The sequence below is a fragment of the Protopterus annectens genome, chromosome 13.part0, assembly GCF_019279795.1.
Source record: "Protopterus annectens isolate FY-2018-M chromosome 13.part0, PAN1.0, whole genome shotgun sequence".
Lineage (NCBI taxonomy): Eukaryota > Metazoa > Chordata > Ceratodontiformes > Protopteridae > Protopterus > Protopterus annectens.
Genome location: NC_056747.1, coordinates 235,390,776 through 235,413,269, shown reverse-complemented (window position 1 = coordinate 235,413,269; position 22,494 = coordinate 235,390,776). Strand labels below are relative to the sequence as shown.

Genomic DNA, 22,494 nt, shown 5'->3' with positions numbered 1-22,494 from the left:
TTACTGCACAGATATCTATGTTCTCCATGCTAAGGAGAGTTTCGAGTGCGTGCATCTTGAGGTTTAGACTTCTGGCGTGGAGTAGCATTACTCTTAGTTTCTTATCCCTTGTGAAACCTATGGAGGTGGGTTTGTCTTTTGAGCCTTGCCTAAAAAAGGCACTATGGGGGTAGCAAAAGCCTTTGCCAATATCCGAAAGCCCAGGGGTGACAGGTGCAAGCCGTCCCTAGCGAAGCATCGTGGCTCGTCGAGAATGTCATCCCAGGCTGACAGGCATTGGATCCCCTTTGAATGACACCAATACTTAAGCCACTTGTTGAAATTGATCATCTTGTCTTCATATTGTGGCATCATTCTTGGTGAGGGTAAGATGCTACTCAAGGTCAGGGTCATACCGGCCTGGGCTACATGCTCAAAGAGCACAAATGTCAGGTAAAGAAGCTCTAGCATTAAAGGCAGCAGAAGTTGCGACCAAGCTAGTGGAATGAGCCCCAACAGCTGTAGAGAGGGATATCGTGAGTTTCGTAAATAAATGTCAAACAGTCTTTTAACCATTTAGCCAATGTGACCTTAGAAAAGGCACATCCAAGCCTAGGACCAGAATAGGCCAGGAATAGCTGATCTGATTTGCGAGAAGCCTTAGTTCTGTCCAGACAGAAACAAATTTGCCTGTGAATGTCAAGGTTATGTAGACAATACTACCCTCTGTTAGAATGATTGGGAGAGAAAAAGTACAGTTGTGTACACTTACCATAAAAGTAGATGTTAGAGTGTATTCTCTGTTGCAGTCATTACATTTGAGTTATCCTGCTGGCATGTTGCCCTCAGTCGGCCTGAATTCCAAAGTCTTGGGTCCTGCATTGGTTGCTGTCGCCTCTTCGCTGACGTCAGGTAGTCAGGGGTATAAAAAAGATGCAGCCGATGCCATTTTATTCAGTTTTTCTTGCCCCAGATGTCAGGTGCCCCCATAAGGGTAGGCTAAAATTATGCAAATAAAGCATACATGCACCAAAATAAGCTTTGCCTTCATCTATAAGCAAATACACCACCCAGGGTAAAGATAAGTTCCAGCAAAAATAAGGGGGATGGCGGGAGGGTAACCTGGACTGCAACAGTGAATACACTCTAACATCTACATTTATGTAAGTGTACACAACTCTACTATGTTACTGTTTCACTGCTGCAGTCATTATATTTGGGTTGAGTCCCAAAGCTATGGTTGGGGGGGCTGGAGCTAAACAGCATTAGGAGCGGCTATGAGGCCCTGCAGAACTGCAGTGGCAAAGCCTGCCCTAAATTTAGAGTAAAGAGGAAGACTGTAATGTCTTGTAAAGGTATGCACTGAACTCCAAGTAGCAGCCTCTAAAATATCTTTGGTTGGTATTCCCCTGAGAAAGGCTGCAGAAGTGGCTGAAGCTCTGGTTGAATGTGGCCTAATGCCCTTAGGCACTGGTTTGCCATGCAGTGAGTAGCAGAATCGAATACAGTGACCTATCCATTTTGAAAGTCTGCTTGGAGATGGCCTTTCCTTATGATGCTGTGGCATATGCCACTAGTAATTGTTCTTTCTGAAAACTTTAGTTTTGTCCAAGTAGAATCTAAGCTGTCTATGCATGTCCAAAGAATGCAGAATTTTCTCCCCCTTGTTCTGTGGATTTGGATAAAAAGTTGGCAAATGATTTGTTTGGTTAAGGGCTACACTGGATACCACCTTAGGCATAAATGTGGGGTTTGTTCTCAGAGAGACTCTGTCTGGATAAAAAATGATAAAGGGTTCCACAGCCATGAGCACCTGTAGCTCTGAAACTAGTCTTGCAGAAGTTATTGCTAGGAGCAGAGCTGTTTTCAAAAATAAGAACTTTATATCCGCAGTAGCAGATGGCTCAAAAGGAGATAAGGTGAGTTTTTCCAAAACATAATTGGGGTCCCATGCAGGTATAGGCGTTCTTCTTGGAGGCCTTAAGTTTTTGGCTCCTCTGAGGTACTGCCTTAATAAAAGGATGAGAAAAGAGTGGTGGCTCTGTATTGTAATGAGCCGAAATGGCAGAGGCATGGATTTTAATTGATGAAAAAGACAGGCCTTTGTCCAGCATCTCACTTAAGTATTGTAAAATCTGAGGAATATTTGAAACAGCTGTATCTGTTCCTTGAGCTTGGTTCCAAGTGCAAAATCTTTTCCATTTCCTAGCATAGGATTTTCTAGCACTAGGCCTTCTGGCTTCTAAAATGACATCCATCACAGCTTTACTGAGAGGTGTGGTTTGTATGGCTACATTATCCGTCATGCTGCCAGGTTTAGGGTCCTGAGTTGGCTGAGCAGAATGATTGTTTTGCTGGGACAGTAGATGAGGTATTTGAGATAAGGTCCAGGCTGGGGATTGGGACAAGTTCCTTAAGATCAGATACCAGTACTGGCGTGGCCGGTCTGGGGCAATCAGAATCATTTTTGGTTTCTCCTGCCTGACCTTTAGGAGTACCTTGGGGGGGAGAGGCAGTGGAGGAAAGGCATATACTGATAGGGTTGTCCAGTTAAAAGATAAGGCAAAAACTTTCCAAGCTTGTCTGTGATAAGTCGTCGTGCAAATTCTTTTTAGTCGATGGTTTTGAGGGGAGGCAAACAGATCTTTGTCCGGTGCAAATTCTTTTTAGTCGATGGTTTTGAGGGGAGGCAAACAGATCTTTGTCCGTGCGTCCCCATTTCTTTATCATCATGCTGAAGACTTGCGGATCCAGGTGCCACTCGTGGGGATTCATGAGGTTTCTGCTTAGTTCGTCTGCCACAGTATTGTCCTTTCCTGGCAGGAATTGTGCCTGCATATGAACTTGGTAAGTCAATGCTATGTCCCATAAAGCCATGGCTTGTCTGCACAAGGGATAAGAATGAGTGCCCCCCTGCTTGTTTATGTACCACATGACCATGGTGTTGTCTGTCTATCAGTAGTTGTCCCGGATGAAGTAGGTCCTTGAAGGCTGACAGGGAATTTTGAACAGTTAGCATCTCTTTTTGATTGATATGTAGATGCTTTTGGTTTGAGGACCAGGTGCCCTGCATGCCTCTTCCTGCCATGTGAGCCTCCCAGGCATAATCTGAAGCATCCGTCGTTAGGCTCTGCCTGGCTGGGTGGAAGTGAGAATGGCTGTCCCTTGCTTTGGTGACAAGCCTTTGTCCATCGAAATTCCTGTTGCAGGCAGGGAATTAGAGTAATCATGGTTTCCAGACTGTGGTAATGTGTCCAGACACTTTTTAGGTAGCATTGAATTTTCCTCATATGCAGTCTTGCATATGGAATTAGTAAGATGCAAGATGCCATGAAGCCCAAAGCCTGCATAATTTTTCTTGCAGATAACTGGGCCTTTGTTGTCATTTCCTTGTAATAGGTAGTCAGTTGTCTGTTTGTCTGGAGTGAGATAAGCCATCTGGGCAGTTGTACTTAAGCTTGCACCCAGTAATATCTCTTGAGAGGGTACTAGTTTTGATTTCTTTTTGTTGACTGTGTACCCTAGGCATGTTAAAAGTCTTATCAGAAACGTCAGATGCTGTAGTAGAATGTCCTTGTTCTCTGCTTGTATGAGGCAGTCATCCAAGTAAGGATATATTTGTATTCCTCTGTCTGCAGTAAGCAATTACTGGTGCCAGGCACTAAGACCTTGGGCGCAGTAGATAAGCCAAAGGGCAGTGCAGAGAATTGGTAATGCTTTGAGCCAGCCTTGAATCTGAGGTATCTTCTGCATGATTGTCTGATTGGGACATGCAGGTATGCCTCTTTTAGGTCTAAAGTCACGAGCCAAACCTTGCTGCCCAGCATGGGCAGAAGTTGTTGTAAGGTCAACATCTTGAATTTTGGTATATCCAGGAAAGTGTTTAGAATAGATGGGTCCAATATTGGTCTCCATGCTTTGTCCTTTCTGGGTACCAAGGACAGTCTTGAGTAAAATCCTTGTCCCTGCTCTTGCTGTGGCACTTGTTGAATAGCCCTCATGTCCATGAGAGCTACAACGTTTTTGAGCCTCTGCCCATTGATTTTTTGGCAGGTCTGGCCAACCGTTTGCCCTTGGCAGGGTATGTAAATGAAACTTGTAGCCTTGTGACACTGTCTAGAACCCATTTGTCCTGGGTTATAATGTGCCAATTTTGAGAAAAAAGTGCTATTTTTCCCCCTAAGGGTGCTGTCAGAAGATAAGTGACTGGTGCAGGCAGGGGGAAGTCATTGGGACCGTTTCCTATATGATTGTGCTTTGCCTTCTCCACCTTTGGAGGTAGAAGCACTCCACTGCTTAGGCCTGTAGGATCCTTGCGGCTGTGATCTGCCTCTAGGACGTCTGGATCTGCCCCTTTGAGGTCTGAGACTGGAAAGGACCAATTCTTTGTAGGCCAGTGTCTGCTATATCTAGGTGGCTGTACCTGTAAATAATCCTTGACCGTTTGCATAGATTTAGCTTGGTCCTCAATTTTCTTTAACACCTCTTCTGCCTCAACATCAAACAAGGTATCATGTTGTAAAGGAGCATCTAACAATTTTGCTTTAACATGGTCAAGCAGAGTTTGTTAGTTTAACCAAGCATGCCTCCTAATGACAGAACCCGTAACAGCGGCCCTGCAGGAGGCCTCCAGAGAATCAAACCCACATTGCAAAGTATGCTTTCCAACTTGTTCAGCTGCATGCAATATATCCTGCATTTCTTTGTTTTCTGCACAATCAGAATTTGCCATCATTTTCTGTTTAAGCAGTGTCATGATATATTGCTGATATTTGAGCATATGAAACTGGCAATTTAAGGCCCTTATAGCCAAAGTAGCAGATGTGTAAATATTTTTCCCCATCTATCCAGTGCCCTAGAATCCCTGTCAGAGGGGGTAGAGTTTTTTGCAGTACAAGCCTTGACCCCTTTTGGACCCTGAGAAATAGTTTCTGGGTCTGCAGCAGGGTTTTTGAAAAGGAATTTATGAGAGTCAGGTAGCCTGTAGTATCTGTCCGGCTTAACAGGAGCTGGAGGTAAAGAGTCAGGGGTCAGACTAGACTCAGAGAACACATCTACAATGTCCAACACAGGTGGGATAGCTAGAGGCCTGTGTTGAGGTAGTAAAAGGAATTCTTGGAGCCTTTTCTTAGATTCTGAAAAATCGTTCTCTCCCAGTGGAAGTGCTCCCGCATAGTATGCAAGGCTTCCCCAAAAGAGTAGTCCTCAGGAGGAGAAGCTGAAGGAACTGATTCTTCAGCATCAGAATCCTCATAGGGGGGAAGAGAATATTCCTGATCAGAAGAGGAATCAGAAGAAATGGAAACCTGATCTGAAGATTCATAGTCCGTCTCTTGCCTAGGCCTCTTATCAGAAGGGGGATGGGAACCCCTGATCAAGGTAATTAAGTCTTCGGCCATTTTGAGCATCTGTTTTTTGGGCATGGAGGCCTGTCCTTGTGGCTGGTGAACTTCTTTCTTTGCCTTTAAAGGTGTTTTAGTCTTTGTAGTCGGTTTTACATATAATTGTTTAGGTCTGAATACACCCTCAGAAGCCGATGCCTGCTCAGCAGCTCCAGTCCCACCTGAGGGAAAAACCTCAGAGGCTCCAATACCTCGAGTTTCCAGCAGCCTGGCCGACTCCACGTGGGAGTCAATAGCAGCTAGCGACTCTAAAGTAGCAGGCATCAGGGGCTGCGACAGCACCTCACTGAGAACCGGCGACTTGCTTAGAAGCTTAGTCAGTTTTGGACCTCTGTTGTCTGTCTTTACATTTTTTGTGAACTCCGGTAGTCGGATGGCTAACCGACAACACTGTATAATTAAATCTTCACCCAAAATAGCTTAATGCAAAATCGTACCAACGCTTAATAGTGCGTTGATTAAATCTAGCACAAAACCGACAACTAGCAATGTCGTGGTCAGGACCAAGGCAAGGAATACAGTAAGAAAGAAAGTCCTTATGAGGTATTTGCTTCCCACAAGAAATACAATTAACTTTTTCCTGACATCGGTCTGGAGCAAGGAAAAAGTTTCCCCAACGGGATACTAAGTGTTTAATGAAGACTTTGGATATGAAACTCTAACACGAAAATCTCAGGATTCTGCTGACCGGCACTTGCAAACTGCTTCGGGAACCACACAGCAAGACTGACTGAAAAAAATGGCGTCGGCTGCATCTTTTATACCCCTGACGACCTGACGTCAGGGAAGAGGCGACAGCAACCGACACAGGACCCAAGACTTTGGAATTCAGGCAGACTGAGGGCAACCCGCCAGCAGGATAACCCAAATGTAATGACTGCAACAGTGAAACACGAAGAACATCTGGCAATTCAATGGATTGGTTAATGGACATTTCAGAGATCACTTTTGGCAGGAAAGAAGGATTAGTTCTCAATAACACTATCTTTATGAAAGATTAAGTAAGGCTGTTTGATGCATAGAGCTTGCAGTTTAGAGATACGTCTGGCAGAAGTAATAGCGACCAAGAACAAAGTTTTCCAAGAAAGAAACTTGGTCGCATGAAAAAGCTGGTTCAAAAGAAGCCGTAGTCAATGGTTGCAAGACTAAAGACAGATCCCATGGCTGGCTAGGTTCTCCAAAAGGGGGTTTCAAATGATTTACACCTTTTAGAAAGGTCTTGTATAATTTGTGTGACATAAGAGCAGAGTCATGGACACCATTGTGAAAATTAGACATCGCGGCCAAATGAACTTGAATGGTAGAAGCAGATAGGCCAGATTGGAATAAACTGGACAGGTACTCCAGTACTACTGGCACTGAAAAAGGGTCTCTCTCCTTCAGCCAAATGGTAAACCTTTTCCATTTGCTGAGATAAGTAGTTCTAGTGGAAGACTTATGAGACACAATAGGAATGTCACGTACTGGGGAAGAAAGATCAGTCTGCCTGGCAATCACTGAAGTGGAAGAGCCAAGCTGTAAGCATCAGGCTGTTCAGGTTGGGGTGAATCGGGGTCTGCGGATGGGAGATCAAATCCTGAGTTGGATCGAGAATCCATGGTTGATCTAGCAGGTGAGGCCATAAGAAGGGGAACCAAATTTTCTGAGTCCAATATGGCACAATGAGGATTATCTTGCTCTTCAACCGGCGGGCTTTCTTCAGGAACTAGAGAATGAGAGGGAGAGGGGGAAAGGCATAAAGCAGACCCAAGGGCCAATCATGGACTAGAGTGACCCTGGGTGACTGTCCCCGAGGGGGGAATCAGGGTGAAGTAATTGCTGCACTTGTAGTTGGTTGGGGATGCAAAAAGGTTGCAGCAAGGGAAACCCCAGCGGTTGAAAAACTCCGCCACTATAAGATGATTCAGAGACCACTCGTGTGGTTGCAGAATGCACCTGCTTAATCTGTCTCCTATCATGTTGGAACTCCTGGGAATGTGCGTTGCTAAAAGAAAGTGGTTGGTAGCCATCTTCCATTGCCATATCCTCATGGCCTCCGGACAAAGTGGCTAGAATTTGGTTCCACCTTGTTTGTTGATGTACCAGACTACAGCCATGTTGTCCGATTGTATTGTAATAGTCCCCGACGGAAGGAAGGGATGAAATGCTTGCAACGCTAGAAGCACCACCCTCAGTTCTAGGACATTTATATGCAGATGAGCCTCTAGGTCCGACCACAGGCCTTGGACGGTCTTCCCCTGAAAAAGCCCCCCCATCGCATCAGGGAGGTGTCCATGGTCACTGTGACTTTGGGTTGTTGGGGTGTGAAGGGGCAAAACCACTGTGACAGGTTCTGCGACATCCACTAAATCCAGTCTTGTTTGCATCTCTGAGTCACCCAAATCTGGGATGAGAGAGGAAACTGAAAAGGGTACCACTGGGTGAGTAGTAACCATTGTAAAAGCCTCATCATGAAACCTCGCGAGGGGGACAGTGGTGATGGAAGCTGCCATGGAACCCAAACAGGTGGAGAACAGAATGTGCTGTCGATCTTTCTCTTGAGAGGATGGGTATGAGTTGTTTTATCCTTAATATTCTGTGCTCTGGAATCTATGCCGTGCAGTTCTTTGTATCCAACAGGACCCCAATGAATTCTATGGATTGGGATGGGGATAGGTTGAATTTTTGCCAGTTTATAGTTATACCTAACCTTCTTTGCGGTGTGAAGAGTATGCCAAGGCTTTTGCCAATAGATGTCTGGTGGGGACGGTGATGAGCCAGTCGTCTAGGTATGGAAATACCCGGAATCTTTGCAGTCACAGGTGAGCTGTAACAACTGCCATGCACTTGGTGAACACTCAGCGGGCTGTAGAGAGTCCGAAGGGCAGTACTAGGAACTGGTAATGACTGGCTCCTGCATGGAAGCAAAAGAATATTTGATGGTGGAAGGGTGGAAACTCTAGAGAATATTCTAACTATCTTCCCATAGCACTACTTTCCCCATTAGCTAAAAATAATGGAAAAGTGCATCCACAGACAGTTACTACACCACCTACTCCAGAACAAAATTTACTGGCCAAATCTCAACATGGCTTCAAGCCTTTCCACAGTACAACAACTGCACTCCTATCCTTCAATGACAGCATCAATAAAAACCGTAATAACAATCTTCTCTCTTCAGCACTTTTCATCGACCTTTCAAAAGCATTCGACATGGTCAACCACCACTTACTTCTCAATATGCTAAAATCCTTCTCTCTGGACACAGACTATAAAATGGTTCCAGTCCTACCTTGACAATAGACAGCAGGCAGTGCTATGGGACAACAACCTCTCATCCCATCTCCCAGTTACTAGGTGATCCTCAGGGCTCTATATTGGGCCCCCTCCTTTTCTCAATATTCATCATTGACCTCAACCTAGCTATTCCTTTAACTGTGTACAATACGCAGATGATTCGACAATCTGCTCAGCTAAATCTCAATCCCAACTAAAGACCAACTCGGACAATGTTCAATAAAACAGAAAATTGGTTTCTACAACGCTGCCTCCCCTTGAACCCCCAAAAAATCCAAACTCCTCTTCACTCCTACCTGTAAATCACTCCCAATGAACTTTTCAGTCTTATCCAGTAATGGTACACTCATATCTTCCGATCCAACAACTTCTAGGAGTAACCACTGATAACAACCTAAACTTTGAAACCCATAATACCATAAAAACTGTCAACAGGAAACTAGGCTCCCTCTATAGGATAAAACCCTTTCTCTCCCCACTAGCCAGAACCAATATTGCCTACTTCCACCTCATCTCCACACTTCTCTTTGCTTCTTCCATATATACTAACTTGTCAAAAAATAACCTTAACAAGCTAGCCAACACTTACAATAGCATTGCCAGATTTGCTACTGCTTCCTCCTTTAGGACCCATCACTGCCATAACCTGTAACAATTAGGCTGGTTAGAGCTTCTGAATCAGATTCACTTTAAACAACTCACCATTGCGCACAAAACCCTTTTCCACCCTACCAATACCCCAATACTTGCTAGTCTCATTACCCAATATGAGAACCTTATAACTTTATGCTCATCTAACAAACTACTAGTATCTACATGTAAATCTAACAACATGTCAGGAGATGCTCTGTTCTCAAATGCAGTTGGAAAGTATTGGAACCAACTCCCCCATGAACTTACATCACTGTCTTCATTTACACTTTTTAAACACAATCTGAAACTATCTTAAAACCCATTGGTTATGTCCCCTGTACAAATCCAGACCAATCTCATACTATATCCCAAATACCCTCTTCTTAAGACCTAATTCCTGCTCTGTGTCTTTTTAGATCAAGGCCTATCCTTCGCAAAAACATATCTTTTCCTAATAGAGAAAATTTAAAATACCTAGTTAAATTCTTCTGCATATAATTCTAAAGCATCCTACCAAAGGCAGGCAACAAGTATTGTTTAAATTGCGAGCACTGAACTTTTGAAATTTGAAGTATGTATTTGTATAACAATTACTTTCTAGTTACTAATGAAGTCTTGTACATAAAGTCTAAAATATCTTATCCAATGCTTGTAACATGTTTGTTGTATAAACTGAAGATTCCTGAATGGTTTAAAATTTATAGTATTTAACTGTATAAAAACTAGTACCTGTTATGTTAGTAGTCTAGTAAACTCCTGGAGTTCATCTCCCCGTGACTTTACTGAAAATGGACATAAAAATCCAGTTATACTATCCCGGTCAACAAATGTAAAATAAATAATTAAATAATCAAATAAATAATCAAATAATCAAATAAATAATCAAATAAATGGTCTGTCCACCTTTATGTGGTAGTACATATCTTGAAGATCTAAATCGCCTGCCTCCACGAGTGGGAGGATACACTGTATTGTGACCATCCGGAATTTCTGTACTTCTACGAATTTGTTTAGCACACTGAGATCCGAAATAGTTCTCCAGTTCCCGATCTTTTTTGGCACTAAAAATAATCTGGAGTAGAAGCCGGATCCTATCTGGTCTGGTGGAACTATTTGGATGACTCTTTCTTAGCAGCTTTGAAATCTTTAATGCTGCTTCTACCCTTTAACTGGGTGGAATGTAGAGTAAACTCCTTAGTGGGGCGGGACAAAGATCGAAGGGAATACGATAGCCTCTGGTTATTTTCTCTCGTACCCAAGAAACGGTGGTAGTGGTTAGCCAGGCAGAAGGGTACAAAAAGAAATGACCCCCAACCGCTTCCAGAAGAAAGCAGTTGGGCCACTCTTCAGGAGTGCTGGTAGGACAGGCCAGAGAAAATCTTTGGAACCCTGGTTATGCAGACCTCCTCTGCCCCGAAAAGGGAGTCTTCCATACGAGTTTCCCCCTCTGCATCTAGGGGAAAACTCGGCTTGTGTATCAGGGAAAGAACCCAGAGACTTTTTGGGCCACATCTTCCCACTCTTCTGGTTTCTGGAGAAAGCCCGTTGAAGAGAAGAACAATTCTTACCCTCCTGTTCACACCTAGCCAGTGTGTCTCTAACCTTGGGTCCAAACAATGAAGAGGCTTCAATGGGAGCGTTCCGAAAGGAAGCCTTGAAAGGTTCCGCGAAATCACACAAGCACATCCAGGCATGCAGTCTCATGACTATGCCTGCACCCGCTGCTCTAGCTGCTCCTTCTGATGCATGAGAAATCAGACGCATGGAGGAGTTAGAAAATGATTCAAGAGTGGCCAAGTGTGAGGCCACTTTGTCCCAGACCTCAGACACAGCTCTGGCCAAGGTTTCAGACAGCTCAGAAATTAAGTCTCTTTGAAGCCTGGTAAACTGTGCCATATAATTCAGGGACCTGACTGCAAAGGTCGCTGATGTAAAGGTACACTTCCCTAATCTGTCCAGTGCCCAGGACTCTGTTGGGCGGGTGGACAGTCTGTCTTTCTTCCGCCAGATCCTTCTTTGTTGCGTCCCCCACCAAGGCATCTATAGGAAGACCTTTAGGGGACAGGATTACTGCGTCAGGAGCCTTCCATGCACGCTGTACGACAAGCCTGACAAGGTCATCGGCAGGCGGAGTAACCCAAGAGGTAGGGGGCTGAGAGTGAAAGGCCTGCAGGAACACACACTTCAGAGGTCGGGTTAGAGGGCCACCAATCACCTCTCTGCTTAAGTATTTCGAGGATATCTCCAAAGGATACCTCGGGGGGTGACAGAGGGGACCCTTCCCCATCAAAGTCTGTGTCTTCTGTGAGGGACTCTTCTGGGAGTCCACGTGCTTCCTCTTACACAAACTCTTGTGATGAACTTCCTCAGGGGGAGAATCTGGAGAAGACAGCGCAAAAGGGGCCCCCAGTGGGAGTGTGTCCTGAGGCCCTTGTACCCAGTGTCCGCCAGAGATGTCTTGTGTAAATTGTGCTCCACAGGAGGATGGGGGCACTGATAGAACAGGATCGCCAACATAAGCAAGAGCCTTCTCCATGAGTTGGGAAGGCTGGTCCACCTGAGGAGGTCACACCCCGCACAAGCAAATCAGCCTGCAGACTCAGAGTCACTTGATGGCTGTGAAAAACAGGGGTACTTACATCACAACTAGCATCCAAAGCAGTGACTGGAATGACAAGTCTCTCCTGCCACAAAGGCAACTGCGTCTTCTTAGTGATGTCCATGAAAGGAGCCGAAGTGAGGGAAGTCTCTGCCACAGCAGGGGGCTTCAAAGGCAATGAAGGAGGAGAATAAGTAGGAGTCCTTGGAGAAGGGTGCTCACCTCCAAAGAAAGAGTAGTTCCTGGAGGGTTGGATACCTCTGGCCAAAAACTATTGATCCACAAGGTGCACCACATCATGTTCCGAGAGGCTACTAGTGGATCTCAGACATAGCTGAAGGGTAGTCAGGTCTATCCAAGGTTGCAGGAAACTCTGTGCCCACAAAGGGGTCTTCGGACGGTGCTAAAATAGGCGTCTGCACCAAAAACAACGGAGCCGTTAAGGCTTGTACTACTGGTGTCTGCACCAAGGAGATCCTCAGTGCCGAAGGTAAGGTCTGCACCGACGAGGTTGGTGCCGAAGTGGTAGTTGGCACTATGGTAGGTGCCAAAAGAGTGTGTGGAAAACGAGGTGGTTGGTACAGAGGAGAATAGTCGGTGCCGTGAAAATAGTTGGGAGTCAGAGCAGGAGCAGGCGTCGGAACAGTCGACGGCGGAAAGGTCTGCATCGAGAAAAACTTTGGTGCCAGTAAGGCAGTCTGAACCGAGGGGCCCCTCAGTTCCGATGAGGTACAGGGCACAAAACTCAGTGTCGAAGTAACAGATGGTGCCAAAGGCTTTGATGCCGAAGATCTAGGCACCGAAAGCCTCGGGGCCGAGGAAGTCAAATCTGAACTAGAAAGTTTGGCCTTATTATGTCTTGGTTCCTGGTTGTCCCCAGCAGGAGATGACAGGAGAGACTTGGCCTTCTTGTGCTCATCTCTCTTCTTATGGGAACTAGGTGGGGTTGAAGACTCCGACCCAGAAATGGCCTCTGAAAAGGAAGATTTAAGTAGTCCCTTTAAAATCAGTTTAGTTTTCCTTTCCACTAAAGTCCTGTTAGAAAAATTAGCACAAATCCTGCAAGGTGGGTCAACAGTCAAGTGTGGCACACCCAAACAGTAAACACAACACATGTGCATCCGAAGTAGGCAATTTATGCCCACAATCCACACATCTTTTAAATCCTGGACCACCTTTTTCTCTGCCATAATAGGAGGAAGGAATAAAGAAGGTACCAACAGTGGTACGAGAAATACCCGAAGGTAAAGCAGGAAAGACTTTACCAATGATGGTAAAGGAGTTACCTCATGGTAAAAAGAAACAAGGTCTAGAAAAAAAAAAAAAAAAAGAGTTGCTAGATGCGATAGGGTAAGAGATAACTGTTTAACAAAATTAGAACAAAGAATAACTGCAATATGATAATGTATTATCAAAGAAGTTTACTTGGCTCAAGAGAAGTGGCTTGACATGACTGAATGGCGATGCAGCAAATGAAATCTGGAGGAAATAGGGAGAGGGGAATTGTGGGTAAGACTTCAGCTCGAGAGTTTGTGGCAGTCACGAGCTTGGAAGATGGCTGTCTTGGTTCTTGAGGTCGGAACAGATAACCCAGGCGTAAGGAATGAACGAGGATTAACAATATCAGATGGTTAGTTTTTCCAAAACCTAATTCAGGTCCCAGGCTGGCTTGGGTGGCTTTCTGGGAAGTATGACATTAAAAACCCCTCTGAGGAATTGTTTAATCAAGGGATGGGAAAACAGGGGCTGATATGTATCAAAATGAGCTGAAATGTCTGAGGCGTGGATTTTGATAGAAGAGAAGGTCAGGCCACTATTAAGTATCTCCGCTAGGTAGCCCAGGTTAACAGGGATGAAAGGCTGTGAGGTATTGCCCCCTCTGGACTGGCACTAGGAGCAGAATCTTTTCCATTTTCCTGCGCAAGATTTTCTGGTGCTGGGCCTTCTGGCCTCTGAAACAACATCTAGGACTGGTTTGCTTAACTGGGGCCCCTTGTTTGCCTTTACAGAATTAGCCATGCTGAATGTTTTGAGAGTCTGCAAGTCTGGGTGCAGCTCCCACACACACACACACACACACACACACACACACACACACACACACACACACACACACACACACACACCGGAGTCAAGAGGTCTGAGACCAGGAGGAGTTGCCTGGGAGACTGTAATGTCAGGCTGCGCAGTAAGGGGTACCAATGTTGCCTGGGCCAATCTGGAGCAGTGAGGATAGACTTTGGTCTCTCCTCCCTTATTTTGATCAGTACCTTGGGAATAAGAGCCAGAGGAGGGAATGTGTACACAAAGAGGGTGTTCCAGGGGAAGGTCAAGGCATCCACCTTCCACGCTAGGTGGTGATGCTCTCTGGTGCAGAATTTTTTCATCTGATGGTTGAGATGCGACGCAGAGAGATCTACCTCCGGAGTACCCCACTCTTGAGTGATTTATAAAAAGATTTCTCTGTGGAGCTGCCATTCATGGGGGTCCAGTAAGTTTTTGCTTAAGTGGTCTGCCAGGGTGTTGTTGATCCCTGGTAGGTATTGGGCTATTAGGTGAGGTAGTCAGCCAAAGGTTAATGGCTAGCCTGCACAGAGGGCAAGATTGGGTCCCTCCCTGTTTGTTGATGTACCACAATACTTTGGTGTTGTCTGTTTTGATAAGGAGAACCTCTGGCTTGAGATGAGGCTTGAAAGATTTCAGAGCATTTTGTACTACCATAATTTCCTTCTGGCTGATGTGTAAGGGAAGGTGCTGGGCATCCCAATAACCTTGGGTGGACTTGCCTTCTAGGCAAGTGCCCCAAGCAATGTTTGAGGCATCAGTGGTAATGGTCTGCCCGGTTGGGCGAAGGGAAGACCCTTGTTCTTGGCACAGGCGCCTGCCCACCCGAGAAACTCAGCCCTTATACAGGGGATCAGAGAGAGAAATCTCTAGAGGTTGAGAGTGCAGACACCAAAGGTTCTTCAGATACCACTGAAGTTCTCATGTGAAGCCTGGCAAGAGGAATTACAAGGATGCAAGATGCCATGTACCCAAAGGCTTGCAGGAACTTCCTCGCAGTGGGGTGACTTCTGGAAGCCAGCTGGGTAAAGTAGAGGCCGGAAGCTCTGCTTTTCTGGGAATAGGAAGGCCATTTGGAATGCTGTGTCCAGCTGTGCTCCCAAAAAAAAAAAAGATTTTCCTGGTGGCGGTTTGCTTTGATTTTTCCTCATTGATGCTGTACCCTAAGGAGGTTAGGAGGGTTTTGACAAAGAGGAGGTCTTTGAGTAGCTTTTCTTTGCACTCTTCCTGAAAGAGGCAGTTGTCCAGATAAGGGTAAATCTGTATATTTTTCTGCATACAAAAGGCTATGGTCCGGGTTAAACATTTGGTGAATATGGGAACAGTAAATAAGTCAAAGGGTAGCGCAGAGAACCTTAAGTGTTGTGAGCCTGCTCTGAAGCAAAGCAATTTCCTGCAGGATTCCCTTATGAGGATATGGAGGTAGGCATCTTTTAGATCTAGGGTAACTAACCAGGCATTTTTTGCCAGCATAGGCAGCAGCTGCTGCAAAGTTTGCATTTTGAATTTGGGGTCCAGCAAGGTGGTGTTCAGAATGGACAGATCCAGGATGGGGCACCAGGTGCATGCTTTTCTGGGAACAAGGAATAGTCTGGGTTAAAAGCCTTTGCTTTTTTGATCTGAGGAGACAGGTTCTACTGCCCCTTGGGATATGAGAGTTTAGACTTGTTTCAATGCCTCTGCCCACTGATTTTGAAGTAACTCTGGGTACCCTCTTGGAATTGGGGGTTCACTGAAGGAGAATTTGTATCCCTGACAAATGATCTTTAAGACCCATTGGTCCTTTGTTACAGAAAACACATTTTCTTTGCAGAGGGAGAGCCTTCCTCCTAATGTTTCGTTACAGAAAAGAGGGCATAGGGGGAGAGGGAGTGATTGAGAGTTTTTGCCATAGAGGGATGGCTTAGAACTCCCAGTCTTTGGAGTGGAAGTGGTCCACTGCTTGGTTCTATGCTGTCCCTGGGATAGGAGACTGGGGGGGGGGGGGGTCTGTCCCTGTGGGGCTTACCTTGCTCCTGTCTGCTAGGTGCAGGAAAGGACCAGTGTTTTGAAGGAAAACTCCTGCAGAAGCTAGGAGGTTGTACCTGAAAGAAATCTTTTACTGTTTGCATAGATTTTTGCTTTGTCTACCATCTTTTTAAGCACCTCTTCTTCTTTTACTCCAAACAAGCGGTCCTTATCCAAGGGTGTATCAATTAATTTAGATTAGACGATCAGGGAGAGGTTGTTCCTTCAACCATGCATGTCTCTTAATGACAGATCCTGACAGTACTGCCCTGCTTAAGGCTTCTAGGGCATTGTACCCACAGTGTAATAAGTGATTGGCCACTTGACAAGTAGAGTGCAATAAATCTGCTAACACTTTCGAATTGGCAGTCAGAAAAGGTTGAAATTTTTGCTTTAATAGTTCCAAAGTGTGTTGATATTTTAACATGTGGAACAGACAGTTGAATGCTCTGACAGCTAAGGTTGCAGAGATGTATACTTTTTTTTTACCCCATCTGTCCAGAGCTCTGGAATCTTTGTCAGAAGGAATAGGATTCTTTGCATGACTAGCCTTAGCTCCTTTTGTTCCCTGTGTAATGACCTCTGGGTCTGCAGCAGGATTTCTGTACAGGTGTTTGTAAGAATCGGGTACTCTGTAATACCAGTTAGGTTTACTGGAGCAGGTGGGAGGACGTGAGGAGCCAAGCTGGACTCATGGAAGACATCATCCACCACCTCTAAGATAGAGGGGATGGCCAAGGGTCTGTGCTGGGGGAGGTCTAGAAACTCTCATAGTCTTTTCTTAGAGAAGTCCTGGGATTCCCAGTGGAAATGTTACCCGAGGGTGTGAAGGGTTTCCCCAAAGGAAAGATCTTCTGGTGAGGAGACAGAAGGAATGGATTCCTCTGCATCTGAATCCTCATAAGCAGTCAGAGGTCGTTGCTCCTCTTCAAATTCCGAATAATCAGACTCCTCAGAATCCTCTTCAGGTCAATATTTCAGGAGAAAGGTCTCTTTTCCTTTTAGAAGTTGTGGACTGACTACCCTTGATAAGGGAGATATGATCCTCCGCCATTTTAAGCATTTGAGCTTAGGGTGGTGGAGCAGAAGAAAGATGGTGGCCAAAGGTAAATTTCCTAGGAGTAGCCTTGCTTCTAGGTCTAAGAGTATCCATCTGTCTGAGATAAGTGTAGTTGGGTGAGAAGATGTTGGTTTCTGCCTAGATTCGGTAGTGCAAGAAGCCTCCTCGGAAGCCGGTGTCTGCGTCGTGGCTCCGGACCCAACCGAGGCAGAGACAACCAAAGGCTCGGAAGACGAAGAAGATTCCTACGGCATACCAGACTCCGAAAGGGTCTCGGTAGAGGCCTGCGAAAGTATTGGATCGGGCATCAGGGGCTGCAAAAGCACCTCACTGAATTCCGGAGAACTGGTGACTTGCTCAGCAGTAGTCTCGTCGGAAGGCTTAGCCTTGTGTGGTCTGTCTCTATCTTCACGTTTTTTCGGAATGTCTATGGATTGTTAGCTGATGGATGCCATTTCAGAATGCACAGACAGAAGCCATACAACGAATAGGATACAGAACCGGCAGCGGGGGACATCGTGGTCTGGGCCTAAACAAGTGACACAGTAAGAATGGAAATCTCCGTGTGGGATTTGCTTTCCACAGGCGTGACAATTAACTTTTTCGGACATCAGTTAGTGCAAGAAAAAAGGATCCCCAATGGGGTACTTAGCTTTAGATGTTTTCAGCTGTAATTCGAAACTCTGGTAGTGACCGACCGGCACACTTGCAAACTGCTTCTGCTACAGGCTCCACAGCAAGAAAGACTGATGTAATGGCATCGACTGCCTTGCTTTATAGCACTGACATCCTAACGTCAATCTGCAAGTGTCAGCAGCAGACGCAGAAAAACATGGACTCATACTGGTATTCGGGCCAGCCGAGGGCTACCACAGCAAGGATAACCCACAGGTGAAGACTGCAACAATGAAATATGAAGAACGTGTCTAACCACAAATGGAAATTCAAAATGGCAAGACTGATTTTGACAGAAGAGTTGATCAGCCCTGAATCGCACATTTCAGGAAAAGCAGAAAATGGATCTCCCTACACACGTCAGCAGGGTGGAACATAAATTTTTATAGACCTTTTGACTACTTACCCTTTATGAAATGGAAATGATCTGTACTACTTACCCAGACAAGTACTGGTTACTGGTGACTACTGAACTGGAGAATATAAAGAGTAAGAGGTTAAACATCTGGGTGAGTTAACAGTGTTTTGTTTCAACTTAACTACACAGACGTCTCCAGATGATGTGGGAGAAGCAGGGGAAAACATTTGTTGAAGCCAGTAAGGGACTATCAAGTAGGACTTTTGACTTACTGAGTCGGGCTGCCTGGATGATGAACCTCACCGCAGGAAATGGAAGATGACCTCCCTGTAACATCCTACAAATCACACCAACTCCAAGTCAGTGTTTTTTTGGCAACAAGAAGAACCTTGAGTAATATCTTAACCCTCTCTCATCTGCTGGGACCTCTTGGATGTTTGTCAGACAAAACTAGATACCTCTACTCGCATGGAGCTTTTCTGATGAGGTGAGAAATCAGAGGGCAGGAATGCTGGAACTGTGTGACCATTTGAAGAGGGTCTTGTACCATCTCAGTATTTTTGTCCTTAACACCTGCACTAAGTGATGGATCCTTTTTCTATGCATACAGGTCAGATATGCTACTACGTCTGCCAGTTCTTCAGCAAGAAGTGTGTTACAAGACCACCCAAAGCGACCAGAACTCTATTCCTGCAATGCCAGCCTTTGCATGCAGTAAGACTGTTCAGATCACAGGAAGCATAAACCAGCTTTGGATCTAATCCACATTTGAATCCATTTCTTTTGAGTCTTGAGCCAGTCTTGCACACATTTTTAACATGTCGCTCATTCTGCAACAGTCACATTTCTTCGAAAAATGCATGTGCAGTGTATGCCAGCTTAAATGGCAATTCACAACACTGCAAAAATTGTTCCGTTTCAGGGAACTGTCAGGTTAAACAATTTGTTCACAGTAAAACAGTACGCAAATGAAGATGGAAAGAACCTTACCTCAGAACTTCAGTCCTTATTAAAACTGCAGAAATTTGGTCACACTCTGGGTCTGTGGTACTGTACTATAAAAATCACAGTAAAAAAAATATCTGCAAGAAAATGATAAAAGTGTTATAACATTAAAGCAGCAATTTAAAACCTCAAAATGCATGACATATTATATATATATATATATATATATATATATATATATATATATATATATATATATATATATATATAAGCATCTTTTTGCACATGCTGTAGTTCTGCACAGTGAACACTATTGAATTATTTTTTTCTAAATCTTTCCTATGAAAATTTTCTGGTTCAGATATAAAACCTTCTTGTTTACCTTACCCTTTTACATCACATGCAAGATGCACAAACATCTCCTAATGACTCGCAAAAACTTAAGTGAATTCTACTTCATTCTGCTGACAAACTCATTCGTATCAAATCCTGACAATGTCCCATTACTGTAGAAACAACTTACATTCAAGTATTCAGTAGTGTACGATTTGGTGGTGCAATGGTTAGCGTCGCCTCACAGCAAGAGGTTCTCCCGGTCAATTCTGTGCTGGAGCGCCTTCTGTGTGGAGTCTGCATGTCCTCCCCACAGTCGGACGTTTAAAGACATGCAGGTTGGTAGGTGAGTGAATGGGTGCGACTTCTTTGGAGGTTGGGCGTCGGGCTGGCAACTTGGCACCGTAAAAATCCACTGCCAATTAGAGGATCGGAGTTCCACTGTGGTGACCCCTAACCAGGAAAAGCCAAAAGACTGTAGTAGTGTATGATTTACCCACGGCGAGTGTGGCTGGATTAAATGATTGAAGCCCAATAATAAAACAGTCAGATGTGAACAAATCCTGCAGTATCATAACCAGACACAAGATATTACTACTATACAATGGCATTATTAAAAGATAAATCTTTTTTTAAAATAAGGACATTATAAACATTTTTTCACATTTTTCTTTTACCATTTTGAATGGCTGGGGTGGTTTTCTAACAATGTGCATGCATGACTCAATTATGTGACTGTCACTTGCATAGTATATTAAGTGCAATTACTACACCTTCTTAGGAAGTCAGGAGCACGCATGCTTCTTGATGTTTACATTAGGATGCCTACAGATTCCTGGCATACCAAGAGTAAATATTAATAACTTTCTTCTGGAGGGGTAATTTTTGTAGACAATGGAAATAAAACAATGTTCTTATTTACCAAGACTACTTTTGTTATTCCTCTCAGCAATGTGGAAAATATGGCAGCTGTAGCATTTCATCAGCTACAGCACAAGGAGTTTGTTTTTTTTGTATTTTAACAGAATTGTATACGGTTTGTAATGCTCAATTTGCAATGAACATGCTTACAAGTGTATCCAATTGGCGTGCACATTTTTGACTCTGTCAATCATAAAATTCTTATCAAAATTATCCCATGCAAAAGCGCAAGTCCAAGTTTAAATCTGTCATGTCACAGAACTTCCTGAAATGAGTTTCACATCCTAAAATGAAAGACTGCAAACTCTTATTTCACAAGAGCTCACTCAAGGACATAGAATGTTAATCTCTGTATTATGCACAAAATTTCCATTAGTCGCCAGTTTTACATAAATAGCTACCATAACATAGTGGTGAGTCAGCATAATAGGTTAAATGTAGTGAGCTGTAAACAAAACTTTTACAGACCTTGATTTCTAAAATTTTCCTCTGCAAATTACATGAAACAAAATAAGGAGGACGACTGTGTACCCTTAAAACAATATGCATGCCTTTATTTGGTGTAATTTTTCTTTGTAATTAAAGCAATTATAGGATTTCCAAGATCTGACATGTAGACTTGTCACGTTTGTCAGTGGTGTAAATTAAATTTTCCTAAACATTTTTAAATGTGTATGACAAATGTCAATGACAAGCACCTGAAGACAAAAACACAGCGATACTGACAGAATTACGACATCTGAAAAAAAAATTCCCACAACTAATTTACCAACAAGGACTGCAGTCTCCTATGAAAAAAGGGTTACCAATCTTACTCTACAGTAAAATAAACCACGCAAGACTGTCCAGAACAGGTTGAGGTGTGAAGAATTGAAACTGATCAAGTCACCAATCACTGCACATATGGACAGTTTAACATACTGAAAGCAACTGTCATGTTAAATTAAATGAACAGTTCTGTACCACCACCAGCCCCCCCCAATATGGTATAACTGTATGTATGCATACATCTGTACCACCACAAACTCCACCACAAATCTGCTATATCTGTATGTATGCATTTCTATATACGTTTGCATCTCCCCGTTTATATAAATAAAATATTTATTTACAGAAAATGAACACACACATAAAACATTTCCTACAAATACATATGTAGCACAAAACATCTCCCCCCTCTACCTTTAACTTACTACTTCAAACAGTGTGACTGGTCACCACATAAATGCCTCCATCTAGACCAGGCTGTCCAATATTTCAACAACACCTTTCTTAACATACTCAATAGTCTTGCTCCCACTAGAAAGGTTCGCTTAAAAGCCAAGTAACAACCTTGGTTATCAAATGACACCAAACTAATACTTAAACAGAGATAGGGAAAGGACAGCATACTTGACTACCAAAGATTAAGCCAACCTCTTAGCATATAAACAGCTTCATAACTTAGCTAAGAATCAAATCAAAAAGGACAAATAAAACCTTTCTAGCCAGTCAACAGAAATACCAAACAACCCTCAATTTTGGAAGAGCATTAACTACCTCCTTAACCCCGGCAATACCCCTACCCCTGCCTGTCTCTCAACACTGATCCTATAGCTACCCAGTTCAACTCAGACTTCATTAAATCCATAACCACCCTACTAGGTACCCAGAGCACCCGCTCACTTACCATTCCCACTCCTAACCCAACAGACTACCCCAACCTTATCAATTTTATTACCATTCAAACCACCTTTATAACAAAACACACCAAGCTAAAACCCCGTTGTCTTGCAGCTAACCAACTTCTATCGCCTACACCATTTCTATCTTGATTAATTGTTCCATTACAGAACAGTATATACCTACTCTCAGGAAACTCTCTCGCATCACTTCCCTACACAAAGGCAGACCCTCCAGGGAGCAAATCAACTACCATCCCATAGCCATCCTCTCCCCCTCGCAAAAATATTAGAAAAATGCATCCACAAACAACTCCTACACCACCGTAATCTCATCCTGCTATCTAGCTCCCAGCACAGCTTTTGACCTAAACATAGTGCTAGCATCTCTTAATATCTTTCACCAAATACCATTCATAATATCCTAAATGAAGTTCACTCCGTCCCTTTTATCTTTATCAATATGTCTAAAACCTTTGACATTGTTTCTCACCAACTACTTCTAGTCAAACTCTCATCTTATGGCCTCAATGCTGCATCCCTAACCTGGTTTCAGTTACCTTTCCAACAGTCAGCAAGCA

The 22,494-nt window shown here is 44.0% G+C and overlaps 1 protein-coding gene across 4 annotated transcripts in view; it reads right to left on the bottom strand.

Moving 5' to 3' along the window:
- TICAM1 (toll like receptor adaptor molecule 1) overlaps positions 1-22,494 on the bottom strand; it is an 843,759-nt gene that overhangs the window by 622,925 nt on the left and 198,340 nt on the right. For all 4 annotated transcript variants that reach the window (XM_044053784.1, XM_044053785.1, XM_044053783.1 and 1 more), the window contains exon 3: positions 19,044-19,135. The gene's annotated coding sequence lies outside the window, so the exon portion shown is untranslated. The remainder of the gene's footprint in view (positions 1-19,043; positions 19,136-22,494) is intronic.